The following is an 18,523-nucleotide window of genomic DNA, read 5'->3' on the forward strand; positions in this document are numbered from 1 at the left end:
AAGCCCAAATCATCAGTTTCTATAGCACAAGGATATGGCTTTGGATGAACAATAACATAGCTTGCTTAGGCATCTGCCTAATGGGCATGATAGTTTTGTTCCAGATATTTGGCGTTAGAGAAATAATTTTTCTCTATTGCAGCAATGCTTAATTATACATGCCTTGAGGCTACTACTGGTTGTCTCTGTAAGTTCACTGTAAATTACACTGACATTTTAACAAGGTGTGGTAGTATATGTTGGAGAGCCACAAAGCCCAGAGATGTCAGAGCTAACCTGTCAAAGTTAGATTTCAATTACTTGCTGCAGGCTCTCTTAGCATAGCCAGAATCACATTCTCTTTAGAAGAACAACTGAATCTGAAACTGCAGGGTGGCTTAGTACATTGTCAACTTTATTTACTTTAAAAAAAGATATTTGCACTCATCCTCTCTGGTAGGTAATTTCTTAGGTAAGTAGGTGAATAATTTTTAACTTTTCTTCAAAATATAGTTATCCTCAAAATATATAAACCTTATGAATGAATAATGAGAAAAGCATAAACATGAAATTTCATCTAGTTTCTGAGAAACAAATAGTGTTTATACCACAGTGTTATGCCAGAGTGATATTTATTTTTTTCCTAAAACATAATGTAGACCATAAAATTATTTGCAAAATAAACTTAGCCATAATTTATCAATCCTATGAGACATTTAAAATATTTAGCTCATTTGTAGAATACATCTGTTGGGAAGAAAAATTATACATTCAGTTGTAACATTCAATATCATTTTTTCTGCTATTGCCAAAAATGAAAACAATGTTTACCTTTTATTGGAGAAAACACATTATAATCTTACTTTGTCAAAGGCCAAACTTGAGAATTATGTGTCTGAGAGAAGAATTTTCCTTTAATTTGCTTAACATGTAATTCAGTGTATGGGAATGAGCTGCCTGGATAATGTTAAAGCTTCCACTGGTTTCTGAAATATGATTTCTTAAAAATGAGTGCACATCTAAAGAGGACCCACATGTTGAGTGTGCTGTCCAAGACTGACACCGAAGAAAAATCAGTAACTATAAAGGGGAGGGAAAGCTGAATCTGTGAAAGAAATCCAAGAAGAAATGATCAGAAACTTTATAGCAAGATGCTACGAAGGTTGCATTTTATTTTTTCCTTGGGGCTATAGGAGCTTTATTGTCTGAAACCTAAGCATAGTTTGGTTGGCTAGCGTCTTTTCTTGATGAAGAGAAGGCCATGGAAGAGGAGACCTTCTTACTCAGCATAGATGACCTGGTCATCCGCTGTTGGAGGTGCTGGAGCTCTTGCGACCCATTCACACATTAACTCAACTGATGATGAAGCTTCTGTTCCCATGGTCTCTGGCTATATTAGGATATATCATATATGTGTGTACCTGTGTGTGTGCGTGTGTGTATGTGTGCAAGAAAGAAAGAAACAGACAAATTTTAGAGAAAAAAATAGTAAAATGTCTGAGAGGTAAGTCTTTAGAATTTAAACATTCTACCTTCATTTGTCAACCACTTCAGATATGACTTAAACATTCCCCACTCATAAACATTGTCCTTCCCTTTTCTGTGATCCAGTTGGATTTTTTTAGTACCTCAAGAGTAGCATGTATGACACTTTATGTTTTTGATCATTGGCTTGTCTGCTTTTCCTAGCAACCCTTAGGTTTCTTAAATGACCATTTCTATGCAGTTCCTAGTTGTCTCTCCAGCACCTAGAAAAGGGCCTGCACACAGTAGTTGCTTAATACATACTGGATGAATGAATGATCAGGTATTAAAACGAATTTGACTATACCCAGAAAGTAGACTCACCACCCATTCCCCCTTGTAGTCTCAGTACCTTGCCCAACTCCTGTACTAGCTGAGTCTTGGTACACATGAGTACATAGGAAAGACGCAAGATTCTAATGGAGTTAGACCTGAGTTGGAACCCCAGCTTCACCACATAGAAGCTATGTGAGCTAGACCATATTACTTTACATCTCTGAACATCAGTTTTCTCACCAGTAAATGTGGTGAATGATAGATTAACCATGTAACACATACAATAAGGGTGTTGGCACAGTGCCAGGCAGAATCAGGCCTCATTAAATACCAGCAAATCTTACAGGAAAGGCTAGAAGGCAATATTCTCACTCTCCTTTTGACTTAATGTTTAGTTAACTTTTGAGGCCAAATTCCATGAGAGAAAGGCTGATGTGATAATAATAAGTCTTCGGGCCAGGTGCGGTGGGTGACGCCTGTAATCCCAGCACTTTGGGAGGTGGGTGGATCACCTGAAGTCAGGAGTTCAAGACCAGCCTGACCAACATGGTGAAACCAGGTCTCCACTAAAAATACAAAATCAGCTGATCATAGTGGCACATAGCTGTAATCCCAGCTATCTGGGAGGCTGAGGCAGTAGAATATCTTGAGCCCAGGAGGCAGAGGTNATTCCATGAGAGAAAGGCTGATGTGATAATAATAAGTCTTCGGGCCAGGTGCGGTGGGTGACGCCTGTAATCCCAGCACTTTGGGAGGTGGGTGGATCACCTGAAGTCAGGAGTTCAAGACCAGCCTGACCAACATGGTGAAACCAGGTCTCCACTAAAATACAAAATCAGCTGATCATAGTGGCACATAGCTGTAATCCCAGCTATCTGGGAGGCTGAGGCAGTAGAATATCTTGAGCCCAGGAGGCAGAGGTTGGATTGAGCAGAGATCACACCACTGCACTCCAGCCTGTGCGACAGACTGAGACTCCATCTAAAAAAAAAAAAAAAAAAAAAAGTTCTGCAGCTGGACACTATTCAACTAAACAGTTTTCTGGGCGTGGTGGCTCATGCCTGTAATCCCAACACTTTGGGAGGCCAGGGCAGGCGTATCATTTGAGGTCAGAAGTTCGAGACCAGTCTGACCAACATGGTAAAACCCCGTCTGTACTAAAAATACAAAAAAATTAGCCAGGCATGGTGGCATGTGCCTGTAATCCCAGCGACTCGGGAGGCTGAGGCAGGAGAATCACTTGAACCCAGGAGGCGGAGGTTGCAGTGAGCCGAGATTGTACCACTGTACTCCAGCCTGGGTGACAGAGTGAGACTCCATCTCAAAAAAAAAAAATAAATAAATAAATAAAAAGGAAAAAGCCTTCTATGTCTGGCTTCTTATTCATGAAATAAGAATATAAATGGAATCACCCCAAAATCAAGGAGTCACAATTTGCACAAATAAGCATGTCTTGGTTCCCGTTAAGTCTAGATGTTCATTTAGCTGACCCTGCTGTTCACATGGCCACTGTACGCAGCCTTCACTCCCAACTCACCAAATCCTTTCTATGAGGCCATAAAGCAGTGTGCTGTCATATCACAAGTTAAATTCACTTACCACCTTTTATCCCAGAGACATCCTCAGAGCTTCATGCACAGACACTTTAGCTTCACAACATTCTTGTGCCTAATGGAGAAAATGTGGTTCTCATTTTTCAGAATTGAGGTAATTGAAGATTGGGTTAAGTCATCTGGCCTAGATGGGTAAATATTTTGAAAGGAAATATTCAACTAACAGTTGAATCATCCTAGCTCAGGGTCTAGGTCTGCCTTAACTCAGTTGGATTCACTTGGGTTCAACTTCTCTGAACTATATTTATAAAATTTGAGTATTAGTCCCTGTTCCTCTTACTTCACATAACTTTTGTGAAGATCAAACAATATTATAGCCCTGAAACATTTTTGGAAAGCATAAAGTAAATATTAAATGTTGAGTCCTACAACTAAGTACTGATATATCTCAGAGATATTGCAGGTTCAGTTCCAGACCCCAGTAAAGCAAAGTATCATGATAAAGCAAGTCACACAATGTTTTTGCTTTTCCAGTGCATGTAAAAATTACGTTTACACTCTGCTGTAGCCTATTAAGTGTGCAGTTACATTATGTCTAAAAAACAATGTACATGCCTTAATTTAAAAATACTTCATTGCTAAACAATGCTAACAGTCATCTGAGCCTTCAGCAAGTTGTAATCACTTTGTTAGTGGAGGGTCTTGCCTTGATGTTGGTGACTGCTGACTTATCAAGGGTAGTGGTTGCGGAAGGTTAGGGTGGCTCTGGTAATTTCGTAAAATAAGACTACAATGAAGTTTGCCACACCGATTGACTTTTCCTTCCATGGGAGATTTCTCTATAGCATGCAATACTGTTTAATAGCATTTTACCCACAGTAGAACTTTTTTCAAAATTGGTCAGTACCCCTCAAACCCTGTCACTGCTTTATCAACTACGTTTATGGAATATTCTAAATCCTTTGTTGTCAACTCAACAATATTCACATCTGTATCAAGAGCAGTCTCCATCTTGACTGGGTGCAGTGGCTCACACCTGTAATCCCAGCACTTTGGGAGGCCAAGGTGAGTGGATCACGAGGTCAGGAGTTCAAGACCAGCCTGGCCAAGATGGTGAAACCCCATCTCCACTAAAAATACAAAAATTAGCCAGGTGCGGTGGCAGGTGCCTGTAATCCCAACTACTCGGGAGACTAAGGAAGGAGAATTGCTTGAATCCGGGCAGCAGACGTTGCAGTGAGCCAAGATCATACCACTGCACTCCAGCATGGGCAACAAACTGAGACTCCGTCTCAAAAAACAAACAAACAAACAAACAAACAAACAAACAAATGGAGTAGTCTCCATCTTAAGAAACCACGTTCTTTGTTTATCCTTTAAAAGTAACTCCATATGGGTCAAGCGCAGTGGCTCATGCCTGTAATCCCAGCACTTTGGGAGGCCGAGGCAGGCAAATCACGAGGGCAAGAGATCGAGACCATCCTGGCCAACGTGGTGAAACCCCATCTCTAGTAAAATAGAAAAAAGTAGCCAGTCGTGGTGGCACATGCCTGCAGTCCCAGCTACTTGAGAGGCTGAGGCAGGGGAATCACTTGAACCCAGGAGATGGAGGTTGCAGTGAGCCAAGATGACACACTGCACTCCAGCCTGGCGACAGAGCAAGACTCCACTTCAAAAAAAAGTAACTCCATATGCATTCAAGTTTAATCATGAGATTGCAGCAGTTCAGTCACATCTTTAGGCTTCACTTCTAATTCTAGTTCTTTTCATTTTTCACCATATCTGCAATTTCTTTTTTGTTTTGTTTTTTTGTTGTTTTTTTTTTTTTTTTTTTTTTTTTTTTTTGAGACTGAGTCTCTCTCTGTCACCCAGGCTGGAGTGCAGTGGCGCAATCTTGGCTCACTGCAAGCTCTGCCTCCTAGGTTTATGCCATTCTCCTGCCTCAGCCTCTGGGAGTAACTGGGACTACAGGTGCCCGCTACCATGCCTGGCTAAATTTTTTTTTTTTTCTTTTTTGTATTTTTAGTAGAAACAGGGTTTCACCGTGTTAGCCAGGATGCTCTTGATCTCCTTACCTCGTGATCTGCCTGCCTCGGCCTCCCAGAGTGCTGGGATTACAGGCATGAGCCACCATGCCCGGCCTGCAATTTCTTTCTTGGCTAAAGTCTTGAACCTCTCAAAGTCTTTCATAAAGGTTGGAGTCAACTTATTCTAAACTCCTGTTAATATTAATATTTGACCTCCTTCCATGAATCACAAATGTGCTAATGTCATCTAGAATAGTGAATCCTTTCCAGAAGGTTTTCAATTTACTTTGTCCAGATCCACAAGAGGAATCACTATCTATGACAGCTATAGCCTTATGAAATTTGTTTCTTAAATAAGACTTGTAAATTAAAAATACTTCTTGATCCACAGATTGCAGAATGGATGTTATGTTAGCTGGCACAAAACAACATTAATCTCCTTGTACGTCTCTGTCAGAGTTCCTGGGTGAACAGCTTCTTGGGTGAACAGTGAAAGGGAATCTTTTTTCTGAGCATGAGGTCTCAACAGTGGGCTTAAAATATTCAGTTAACCGTTCTATAAACAGATGTGCTGTCATCCAGGATTTGTTATTCCATTTGTAGAACACAAGCAGAGTAGATTTATTATAATTCTCAAGGACCCTAGGATTTGCAGAATGATCAATGAGCATGGCTTCAACTTAAAGTCCCTAATTGCATTAGCCCCTAATGAGAGAGTCGGCCTGTCATTTGAAGCTCTGAAACTAGGCATTGACTTCTCTCTAGCTATGAAAGTACTAGATGGCGTCTTCTCCCAGCAGAAAGCTGTTTCATCTACATTAAAAATCTCTTGTTTAATATAGCCACAACTTTTATTTAAGTTCAGGGGTACAAGTACAGGTTTGTTACACAGGTAAACTTGTGCCAAGGGGATTTGTCGTACAGATTATTTCATCACCCAGGTATAAGGCTATTACCCATTAGTTATTTTTCCTGATTCTCTTCCTCCTCCCACCTTCCACCCTCTGATAGGCCCCAGTGTGTGTTTCCCTCTATGTGTCCATGTGTTCTCATCATTCAGTTCCCACCTATAAGAAAGAAGATGAGGTTTTGCTTTTCTGTCCCTGTGTTAGTTTGCTAAGGATAAAGGCCTCCCAGCTCCATCCGCGTCCCTGCAAAGGACATGGTCTAGTTCTTTTTATGGCTGCATTGTATTCTGTGGTGTGTATGTAATGTAGGCACTTTCATCAATAATCTAAGCTAGATCTTCTGGATAACTTGCTGCAACTTCTGCATCAGCACTTGCTGCTTCATTTTACATCGTATGTTACGGAAATGGCTTCATTTATTTAACCTTATGAACCAACTTCTGCCAGCTATAACATTTTCTTCTGCAGCTTCTTCACTTCTCTCAAACATTATAGAATTGAAGAGAGTTAGTGCCTTGCTTTGGATTAGGCTTTGTTTAAGGGAATGTTCTGATTGGTTTGATCTTCCACCTAGACCATTGAAACTTTCTCCATATCTTCCACCTAGACCATTGAAACTTTCTCCATAGCAGCAATAAGGCTGTTTTTCTTTCTTATCACTTGTGTGTACACTAGAATAGCATTTTTAATTTTCTTGAAGAACTTTTCTTTTGCATTCACAACTCGGTTATTTGGCACAAGAGGCCTAGCTTTCAGTCAGCCTTGGCTTTTGACATATCTTTCACACTAAGTTTAATAATTTCTAGTTTTTGACTTAAAGTGAGAGATGTGCGACCCTTCCTTTCAGTTGAACATGTGGAGGCCATTGTAAGGTTGTTAACTGGCCTAATTTTAATATTGTTGTCTCAGGGAATAGGGAGGCCCATGGAGAGAGAGAGAGAGCTGGAGGAATGACCAGTCGGTGTAACAGTCAGAACACACATATTTATCAATTAAGTTCATTGTCTAATATGGTTGCAGTTCACTATGCCCTAATACAATTATAATAGTAATATCGAATATTGCTGATCACAGATTACCATAACAATAATTTTAAAAAGTTTGAAATATTATGAAGATTAACAAAATGTGACACAGAGATGTGAAGTGAGTACCTGCTATTAGAAAAATGCTGCTAATAGGCCAGGCGTGGTGGCTCACACCTGTAATCCCAACACTTCGGGAGGCCAAGACAGGTGAATCACTTGGGGCCAGGAGTTCGACGCCAGCCTGGCCAACATGGCAAAACCCTGTCTCTACAAAAAATACAAAAATTAGCCAGGTGTGGTGGCACACGCCTGTAATCCCAGCTACTCAGCAGGTTGAGGCATGAGAATCACTTGAACCTAAGATCATGCCACTGCACTCTAGCCTGGGTAACAGAGTGAGACTCTGTCTCAAAAAAAAAAAAAAAAAAAAACAGAGAGAAAATAAAATGATGCCAATAGGCTGGCTCTCTCCAGGGTCGCCACAACCTTCAGTTTGTAAAATACATAGTATCTGCAAAGCTCAATAAAGTGAATAAAACAGGGGCTGGATGCTGGATGCAGTGGCTCACACCTGTAATCCCAACACTTTGGGAGGCCAAGGCAGGAGGATCACTTGGGCCCAGGAGTTTGAGACCAGCCTGGGCAACATAGTGACACTCTGTTTCTACAAAAAAGACAAAAAAGAAAAGAAAGTGAATAAAACAATAAATAAAACAAAATATGCCTGTATTTCACCCTTGCTCTTTCTCTTTAAAGTGGGCCTCTTTTTTTTTTTTTTTTTTTTTTTTTTTTTTTTTTTGAGACGGAAGTCCCGCTCTGGGCGCCCCAGGCTGGAGTGCAGTGGACAGATCTCAGCTCACTGCAAGCCTCCGCCTCCGGGTTCACGCCATTCTCCTGCCTCAGCCTCCCAAGTAGCTGACTACAGGCCCCCGGCCGCCAGATCGCGCCGGCTAGTTTTTGTATTTTAGTAAGAGACGGGGTTTTCACCATGTTAGGCAGATGGTCTTGATTCTCCTGACTCGTGATCCGCCGCCGTTCTCTGCCTCCCAAAGTGCTGGGATTACAGGCTTGAGCCACCGCGCCCGGCCAAAGGGGCCTCTTTTTAAAAACACTGCCAGGATATAAACACATGTTGCCACAGTTTGCTTTGGAGGGATCCTTTCTCAATTGGATCAAAGACCAATCAGTTCTCTAAGTAATCTAGCATAATTAGGCTCAACAAATAAGGAAACTGAAACACACAAGTGCTCTAACTTGCTCTAATTTCACGTGGCAGGCTACTGTGGTAGCTTCCACATCAAGAAACCAAGCCTTCTGTTCACCGTACCAATCACAGAGTCAGGAGCCCTTTGTATTTCATATGTAGAGAAATAAGCTAGAAGTAACGGGGTGCCACAAATAGGCCACTTGTTTTCTCAGAATTAAGTGTCTTGATTATTCAAATTAAATATACATAATTTAACAAAGGGAAAATATAGAGAATTTATATTTATTAGAGGTAGCATCAAGGATTTGGAGTTTTTCTGTTTCTTTGAAGGAAGGATCTCTGTGGAGCACTTGTATTGAAATGCATACCGATCTCATGGAAGCTTGTGGTCACATTGTCTTTTCTTATTGCGAATGACATCTGAGCCATAATTGGGGCCATGGCTGCAGTAGGTCCTGGAAGTTTCTTTATTGTCTGTCACAGCTGAATAAAAGGAGCAGCAGCTGAGAGAACATTGGAGAAAATGCCAGCAGCTACCCTCTGGCAGTGGTCATTAAACCGTGTCTCACAGCCTAGACACAGTATTTTGGTATGCTACGGGCCACAGGCCCATAAGCATTTCTAGCTTACGTAGAGATCCAGTGCATCTCTTTGAATACCAGTGGGGACAAACAATTAATTTATTGACTGATATATGGCCTAAGTTCAATTCTGTTGTCAAAGATAATCATTTAGTCATATTTAATGAGATGTTCTGCCTTCATTAAAGTCATTAGAATCACTAATAAATAAAATATAATAGGATTTCACACAATTTACACCTCACAGTAGAGACCTAAGCTAAGTCAATATTTCCCTGAAACAAATACTTGAAAAGAAATAGAGAAAAATAAAGGTAATTCAGTAAATTATAATTTTCCCCTGGAGTCCAAAATCACCAGTTTTCAAGAAGGATACACTGTACGAGATGATCCATTGGGATATAGGAAGAAAGTATTAAAATTTCCATTTCCATTTTCTTTTAATCTAAAAAAAAAAAAAGAAATTATCCCCAACACATTAATGTACTGACTGACACTGGGATTCTCACTGTGACCACATGTCCTATGATCATATGTCACGAGATATGCTGAGGTTCTCCACGATGCCACAACTAGATGGTACCCTCCTGTATGTTATTAAACTTTACAGTCAACAAATATTCACTGAGCATCTCCTATGTGCCAGACCTCATTCTGGATCACTGGGACACCTCATTCCTGCCAACACGGAAAATATGTTCTATCAAGGGCAGTGGGCTTATAGAATTGTTGTGCAATAATTAAGTGGATATAGAAATTATATTTGTAATTTTAACTAATTTAACTAATTCTCACAAGCTAGGCAAGTGAATTAAAAACATTCCTGTAAAGTACATTTTGAAGATAATACTAACAAAAAAATAACAAGTTTTCCTTGAATAACAACCAAAATAGATTTTGTGTATCGCTTCTCCTCCTAGTGCAAAATCTTTATAAACCTGAGATGAATTATGATAAGCTGATGTTATAAGAAAACAGATCCCCAAAATTCAAAATGAACAAGAAGACAACATATGGATTTTTACCTATTTTCATTGACAATGAACATAATATACAATGAAGTTCATTTTGTAGGGTGTATTGGTTACTGGAAGCTGTGGCAACCTAAACTTTCACTGACGGTTGCATGAACAAATGTGGTATGAACATGGAATAAAATATTCAATTTCAAAAATTAATAAAATTCTGATACATGCCATAACATGGACGAACCTTGAAAACATTATGCTAAGTGAAATAAGTCAGCCAGAGAAGGACAAATACTGTGTAATTCCACTTAGATACCTAGAATAGTCAAATTCATATAGAAAGACTAGAATAATGGTTACCAGCGACTGGAGGGAGAGGGAAATGAAGAGTTATTGTTTTAACAGGTACAGAGCTTCTGTTTGGATGATGGAAAATTTCTGGAGATGGATAGCGGTAATGGTTGTGTTCCTGAAACACCAAGGGTTCAGTCTAGTTCCTGCTGCTCACCACACAGAAGGCCAATGACTGAGAAGATGAGTATTGCCAAGGAAGAGGGATGCAGCCAAGGAAATGGGAGCTCAATCTCAAATCCGTCTCCTCGACTGATTAAAATTAGGGGTTTATGTAGCAGGCAAGAAATGTAACAATGTGTGAGGGAACCGGAACTAGGGAAGGGTAGGGAAACAATATGAGAGGCCTGGCTCTGGATGCAGTAATCTGGTGAGTTTCAGTTCTTTGATACCTTTTGAGAGGCCTGGGGATTCTTTCCTGAGGAAAGAACTCAGATAAAACAATGTTAAGTTTCAAGCTGTAAGACCAGAGGGGTCAATTTCTAAGTTAATCCAAAAGAACCCTCTGCCGGACTATTGGGTCGGTTTCAGTTGCACAAGTGTGAATGTACTGAATTGTACACTCAAAAAACATTAAAATAGTAAATTCAATGTTATGCATATTTTACTACAATAAAAAATATTGATTCTATTATCTTTATTTCTGCACCATCCTCTTGCCCATTCTCCACAGACAATTTTAAAATGTAAAGTAGGTTATGTCTCTTTCCTGTCAAAAGTTCTCCAGGGATTTTCAATTATATTTAAAATGAATCTCCATTCCTTTTCAGGGTCCCTGGCCCCATAGGTCTTGATTCTCTGACCCTACCCCTTCTCTGTCACTCCCCCTAGCTGGCCTTGCTGCCCCTAAATGTGCAAAGCTCAGTCATGCTCGAGGTATTTACATTTCATTTTCTCTGCCTGAAACACTCTTAGCCCCAGAGTTTCACAGGACTTGCCTTACCTTGCGATCAAATCTCTACTCAAATGTCACCTTCCCTGACCACTAACCTAAACTAGCACCTCCTTCACCCCTACCCAGTCATTTTTTATTTTCTCTCCCTGCTTTAATTTCTTCAAGGCACTTGTCATTTTCTGAAATTATTTTATTTATTGCCTTATATTTTTATCTTCTAAGTCCTCCACTAGATTGAAGGTAGTGGCTTTTTACCACCATATCATCATCACCTAAAACAGTAACTGGCACATCATAGGCATTTTATGAATATTATTTGAATGAATTAGTTCTGATCGTAGAAATCCTGCTTTTCTGAAATAGACTCCATTTAAAACCAACCAAACTTGTGTGAATTAAAGCTTACTTGAAGTGGATCAGCTTGTGTGATGGACATAGAGATCCACCCTTCAAAAAGGGATTGTGGCCCCGCTCCTGGAAGAATGATGTCAGGAGATGGTCTTTTGCTGTAGATTGCTTCAGGGATTGCTGCAGCTACAGGCGGCCACCTGGTCGAAAGTCAAGTCTTTCCTGGGAAGCCAACACCCAGTGATTGATGGAGGCGGGAAGTATAGGGACACAGCCAATTTCTCCCAATGCAGGCCAACTCTGAAGGGCCATCTTAGCTCTACTGCAAGCTGGAGGATTGGCAGAGGCTGTCCTCAGGCCTGCCTCACAGCTTAACATCTCCCTGTGCCCACACTTGTTCTACCCCTTGTTTCCACAGGTGTTAATTTTCAAAGAGTGACTCCCTAATAAATAGCCTGCACACTAATGCCCATCTCAGCATCCATTTTCCTGGGCACCCAACCTGGAACCACTGTATGCGTAGGATATGAAAGGACCACAACCCAAACTTGTCCCCTTGAGTTACAGGTAAACAAATATACTGTAGATCAACTTTAGTGAAAGCCTAAAACCAATCAGACACTTCATAGTAATGCTGGTAGGGCTGGAGAAAGTTTTAGTGGTGTCAGAATTTTTTCCCACTTAGTAAGCTTTGTTCATAATCTTTTTGGCATCTAGGGTTGTGTTCATTTCATTATTATTTATGTTAGCTCTATATTGTCCACCATCTGATTTGTGAGAAGGAACTAAATAAAGAAAGTAATTTACCCTTAGAAGTGGCAAGTGCCTCATGATGCCATAAGCGGGAGAGGTGCACAAGGAAAGACACCTGATTGGTGTGGTGCAGAGTGCAGGCAACATGACATGGACAGTTTGCTAAGAGGGCAGGTCCAAGGCTTTAACCAGCTCACAGATGAGTTCAGGGAGCCCCTGGGTACAACAAAAATGTGGTGTATATACACATTTTTCCAGGGGTCCAGATTACCAAGAAAGCCGATGCTCTGCAGAAGGTTAAGAGGACTGGGATGGTAACCATGTCAACTGGACTGCTCCATGGGGTTTCCAAATTAAACGGCAGTTCCAAGTGTGTCTGTGAGGTTGTTCCAAATGAAATTAGCATTTGAAACAGTGGACTCACTAAAGTAGATTGCCCTTCTCAATGAAGGTGGGCAACATTCAATGTCTTGTTGCCCTCAATAGAAAAAAAAAAAAAAAAAGGTGAAGGAAGAAGGAATTTACCCCTTTTTATTCTTACCTACTTGCTTGAGCTGGGTCATCAGTGTTCTCATTGGACTGAGATTTACACCTTTGGCCCCCTGGTTCTCAGGCCTTTGTTTTAAAAATAATAATAATACTTAATAATAATAATAGATCGGGCGCAGTGGCTCATGCCTATAATCCCAGCACTTTGGGAGGCTGAGGCAGGCAGATCACGAGGTCAGGAGATTGAGACCACCCTGGTTAATGCAGTGAAACCCTGTCTCTACTAAGAATACAAAAAATTAGCTGGGTGTGGTGTCACGCGCCTGTAGTCTCAGCTACTTGGGAGACTGAGGCAGGAGAATTGCCTGAGAACCCAGGAGGCAGAAGTTGCAGTGAGCTGAGATTGAGCCACTGTACTCCAGCCTGGGTGACAGAGCAAGACTCCATCTCAAAAATAAAAAATAAAAGTAAATAATAATACATAGTATTTCTACACATTTGTGAGGTACGTGTGATATTTTGTTACATACGTAGAATGTGCAATGATAAAGGTAGAGTATTTAGGATATCCATCACCTCAAATATTTATGATTTCTATGTGTTGGGAACATTTCCAGTCCTCTTCCAGCTATTTTGAAATATACATTTTTGTTAACTATTGTCACCTTATTCTGCTATCGAACATTAAAACTTATTTCTGTAGGTCATAACCAACCCCTGCTCATCCACATATACTTCCTTTCCACCCTCTGACATCTGTCATTCTACTGTCTACCTTTAGTTCCCACATACAAGTAATAGCATACGGTATTTGTATGTCTGTGCCTGGCTTATTTTACTTAACATCCTGACCTCCAGTCTTATCCATGTTGTTGCAAATTACAGGATTTTACTCTTTTTTTATGGCTAAATGGTATTCTATTGTGTATATATACCACATTTTCTTCATCTATTTGTTCATTAACAGACACAGGTTGATTCCATATCTTGGCTATTGTGAATAGTGCTGCAATAAACATGGGGTGCAGGTATCCCTTTAATATAATGACTTTCTTTCCTTTGGATAGATACCAAGTAGTGAGCTTGCTGAATCGTACATTAGTTCTATTTTTAGTTTTTTTAGAAATCTCTATACTGTTTTCCATAGTAGCTGTACAAATTTACATTCCCATCAACAGTGTTTAAGAGTTCACTTTTCTCTGCATTCTCACCGGCATCTGTTTTGTTTTTTTGTTTTTAATTGTACTTTAAGTTCTGGGATATAAGTGCAGAACGTGCAGGTTTGTTACATAGGTACACATGTGCCATGGTGGTTTGCTGCACCCATCAACCCATCATTTCCATTGGTTATTTCTCCTAATGCTGTCTCTCCCCTAGCCCCCAGCCCCCAACAGGCCCTAGTGTGTGATGTTCTACTCCCTGTGTCCTTGCATTCTGATTGTTCAACTCACACTTATGAGTGAGAACGTGCGGTGTTTGGTTTTCTGTTCTTGTGTTAGTTTGCTGAGAATGATGGTTTCCAGCTTCATGTCACTACAAAGGACATGAACTCATCCTTTGATATGGCTGCATAGTATTCCATGGTGTATATGTGACGCATTTTCTTTATCGAGTCTATCATTGATGGCCATTTGGGTTTTTTCCACGTCTTTGCTATTGTGAACAGTGCTGCAATAAACATACATGTGCATGTGTCTTTTATAGTAGAATGATTTATAATCCTTTGGGTATAAACCCAGTAATGGGATGGGCTGGGTCAAATGGTATTTCTGATTCTAGATCTTTGAGGAATAGCCACACTGTCTTCCGTAATGGNAGGCCCTAGTGTGTGATGTTCTACTCCCTGTGTCCTTGCATTCTGATTGTTCAACTCACACTTATGAGTGAGAACGTGCGGTGTTTGGTTTTCTGTTCTTGTGTTAGTTTGCTGAGAATGATGGTTTCCAGCTTCATGTCACTACAAAGGACATGAACTCATCCTTTGATATGGCTGCATAGTATTCCATGGTGTATATGTGACGCATTTTCTTTATCGAGTCTATCATTGATGGCCATTTGGGTTGTTTCCAAGTCTTTGCTATTGTGAACAGTGCTGCAATAAACATACATGTGCATGTGTCTTTTATAGTAGAATGATTTATAATCCTTTGGGTATAAACCCAGTAATGGGATGGGCTGGGTCAAATGGTATTTCTGATTCTAGATCTTTGAGGAATAGCCACACTGTCTTCCGTAATGGTTGAACTAATTTACACTCCCACCAACAGTATAAAAGCATTCCTATTTCTCCACGTCCTCTCCAGCATCTGTTGTTTCCTGACATTTTAACGATCACCGTTGTAACTGATGTGAGATGGTATCTCATTGTGGTTTTGATTTGCATTTCTCTAATGGTGATGATGAGCTGTTTTTCATAGGTTGGCCACATAAATGTCTTCTTTTGAGAACTGTGTGTTCATATCCTTCGCCTACTTTTTGATGGGGTTGTTTTTTTCTTGTAAGTTTCTTTAAGTTCCTTGTAGATTCTGGATATTAGCCCTTTGTCAGGTGGATAGATTGCAAAAATTTTCTCCCATTCTGTAGGTTGTCTGTTCACTCTGATGATAGTTTCTTTTGCTTTGTGGAAACTCTTTAGTTTAATTAGATCCCGTCTGTCAATTTTGGCTTTTGTTGCCATTGCTTTTGGTGTTTTAGTCATGAAGTCTTTGCCCACGCCTATGTCCTGAATGGTATTGCCTAGGTTTTCTTCTAGGGTTTTAATGGTTTTAGGTCTTACATTTAAGTCTTTAATACATCTTGAGTTAATTTTTGTATAAGGTGAAAGGAAGGGGTGCAGTTTCAGTTTTCTGCGTATGGTTAGGCAGTTTTCCCAGCACCATTTATTAAATAGGGAATCCTTTCCCCATTACTTTTGTCAGGTTTGTCAGAGATCAGATGGTTGTGGATGTGTGGTGTTATTTCTGAGGGCTCTGTTCTGTTCCGTTGGTCTATAATCTGTTTTGGTAACAGTACCATGCTGTTTTGGTTACTGTAGCCAAACAATACTGTAGTATAGTTTGAAGTCAGGTCTTTTAGTAATAGCCATTCTAACTAGAGTACAATGATATCTCGTTATTATTTTAGTTTGCATTTCCCTGATGATTAGGGACGTTGAGAATTTTTTTTTTTTTTTTTTTTTTTTTTTTTTTTTTTTTTTTTTTTTTTTTTTTTTGTATACCTGTTTGCCATTTGTAGGTCTTCTTTGGAGAAATGTTTATTCATGGCCTTTGCCCACTTTTAGTAGTTTTATGTGTTTTATTGTTGAGTTTCTTGTATATTTTGGATATTAGTCCCTTATTGGATGAATGATTTGCAAATATTTCTTCCATTCAACAGGTTGTGTCTTCACTCTGTTGTTTCCTTTGCTGTGTAGAAGCTTTTGCAGAGAGGGGTCATTTGACTTTCTCTTTTTAATTTTATTCCTTATATTTCTTTCTTTTGCCCAATTTCTCTTGCTAGGACTTCCAGTACTGTGTTGAATGGAAATAATGAAACTTGGCATTCTTGTCTTGTTCCAGTTCTTTGAGGAAGGCTTTCAGCTTTTTCCCATTCAGGAGGATGTTAGTTGTGAGTTAGTCATATATGACCTTTATTATGTTGAGGTATATTCCCTCTATGCCTACTTTGTTGAGAGTTTTTGTCATGAAAGGATGCTGAATTTGTCAAATGCTTTTCACGAATTTATTGAGATAATTGTTTGATTTTTGTCCATCATTCTGTTGATGTGATGTATTATGTTTATTGATTGGCTTATGTTGAACCATCCTTGCATCCTCAGGATAAATCCCACTTGATCATGACGTATTATCTTTTTGATGTGTTGTTGGATTGGGTTTGCTGGTATTTGTTGAGGATTTTTCTTCTATGTTCATCAGGGATATTGGTCTGTCATTTTCTCTTTTAGTTGTGTCCTTGTCTGATTTTGGTGTCCCATATGTCACAAAGACTTTGTTCATTCTTTTGTATTCTTTTTCTTTAGTTTTGTCTGATTGTGTTATTTCTTTCTTTCTTTCTTTCTTTGTTTTTTTTTTTTTTCTTGAGATGTAGCCTTGCTCTGTCGCCCAGGCTGGAGTACAGTGGCGTGATCTCAGCTCACTGCGAGCTCTGCCTCCCAGGTTCACGCCATTCTCCTGCCTCAGCCTCCTGAGTAGCTGGGACTACCGGCGCCCGACACCACTCCCGGCTAATTTTTTCTATTTTTAGTAGAGACAGGGTTTCACCGTGTTAGCCAAGATGGTCTTGATCTCCTGACCTCGTGATCCGCCGCCTCAGCCTCCCAAAGTGCTGGGATTACAGGCATGAACCACCGTGCCCAGCCCTGACTGTGTTATTTCAAAAATGTCAAGTTCTGAGATTCTTTCTCCTGCTTGATCTAGCCTATTGAAAATTTTGAATTGATTTTTAAATTTGATTCAATGGATTTTTCAGTTTCAGAATTTCTTTAGTTCTTTTTTACGGTATCTATCTCTTCGGTAAGTTTCTCAATCATATCCTGAATTGTTTTTCTAATTTATTCCTATTATTTATGTTCTCTTGTATCTTAATGAGCTTCTTTAATATCATTATTTTGAATTATTTTCCCACGATTTCTTAAGTTTCTTTTTCATTGGCGTCTGTTGCTGAAGAATATAGTGTTCCTTTGCACATGTCATATTTCCTTACTTTTTCATGGTTCTTACCTCCTTACATTGATAGCTGCATGTCTGATGTAACAGTTGCTTCTTCCAATCTTTTGAATTTGCTTTTATAGGAGAGGACATTTCCTGAGGATATATCTATGGTGTTGGTTGTGTAGGGCTCTTTGACTTTGATTCTAAAATGTGTAATAGTGTAATCTCCATGTGATTTCTTTGGCTGTAAATAGCACCAGTGGTGTCTGTGATTTCCTTAGGGTGCAACTGTTAGTGGAGTCTGTGGTACATTTTTACCGGGGATGGGACAGGAGGTAGGCCAATCCTTAGACCCCACTGTTGGCAGTGGCAGCCCAAGCACCTTGAGCCCCAGGGTGGTATACACTAGCACCAGTGTTAGCAGGTCCAGAAGGGCTAATTCTTGGGCCTCCAGGTGGCTTGGACCAGGCAGATGGGCAGGTCCTTAGGCTCCCAGGCAGCAGGTATAGCATGCGTCATGGCAGTAGCAGTGGTGGGACAACCCTCTGGCTGCCAAACGGGCCATACTGGTGTTGGTGATGGCTGCGACAGGCTGGGAGGGCCTGTCCTCATTCCCTCAGGTGGTGCATTTGGGTGGGTTTCAGCCATATAGTAGCAGCACATTGTTGCACAACATAGTAGTAGCAGCACGTTGTTGTCAGCACAGTGGGCCTGACCTCGGCCCCAAAAGGAGTGCTCAGGTGGCAATGGTGATGGAAGGAGTCTGATGGTCCTGAGGTCCCCAAATGGCATGCTCAGTCACTGTAGGGGGAAGGAGGATCTGGACTACATGGGCCTGTCCCCAGGCTCTCTTGTGGTACATGCAGCCACTGGCTGTGGTTGCAGTGGTAGGGTGATCCCCAGGCCCTCAGCAAAATGCTTAGGTGGATGCAGTAGCAGCTGCATTGTGCTCCTACTGCTGGGGAGGGTGGGGCTGCTTTCAGTGGC

Source organism: Rhinopithecus bieti, unplaced genomic scaffold (genome assembly GCF_001698545.2).
Source record: "Rhinopithecus bieti isolate Rb0 unplaced genomic scaffold, ASM169854v2 scaffold_31127, whole genome shotgun sequence".
NCBI classification, from domain to species: Eukaryota; Metazoa; Chordata; class Mammalia; order Primates; family Cercopithecidae; genus Rhinopithecus; species Rhinopithecus bieti.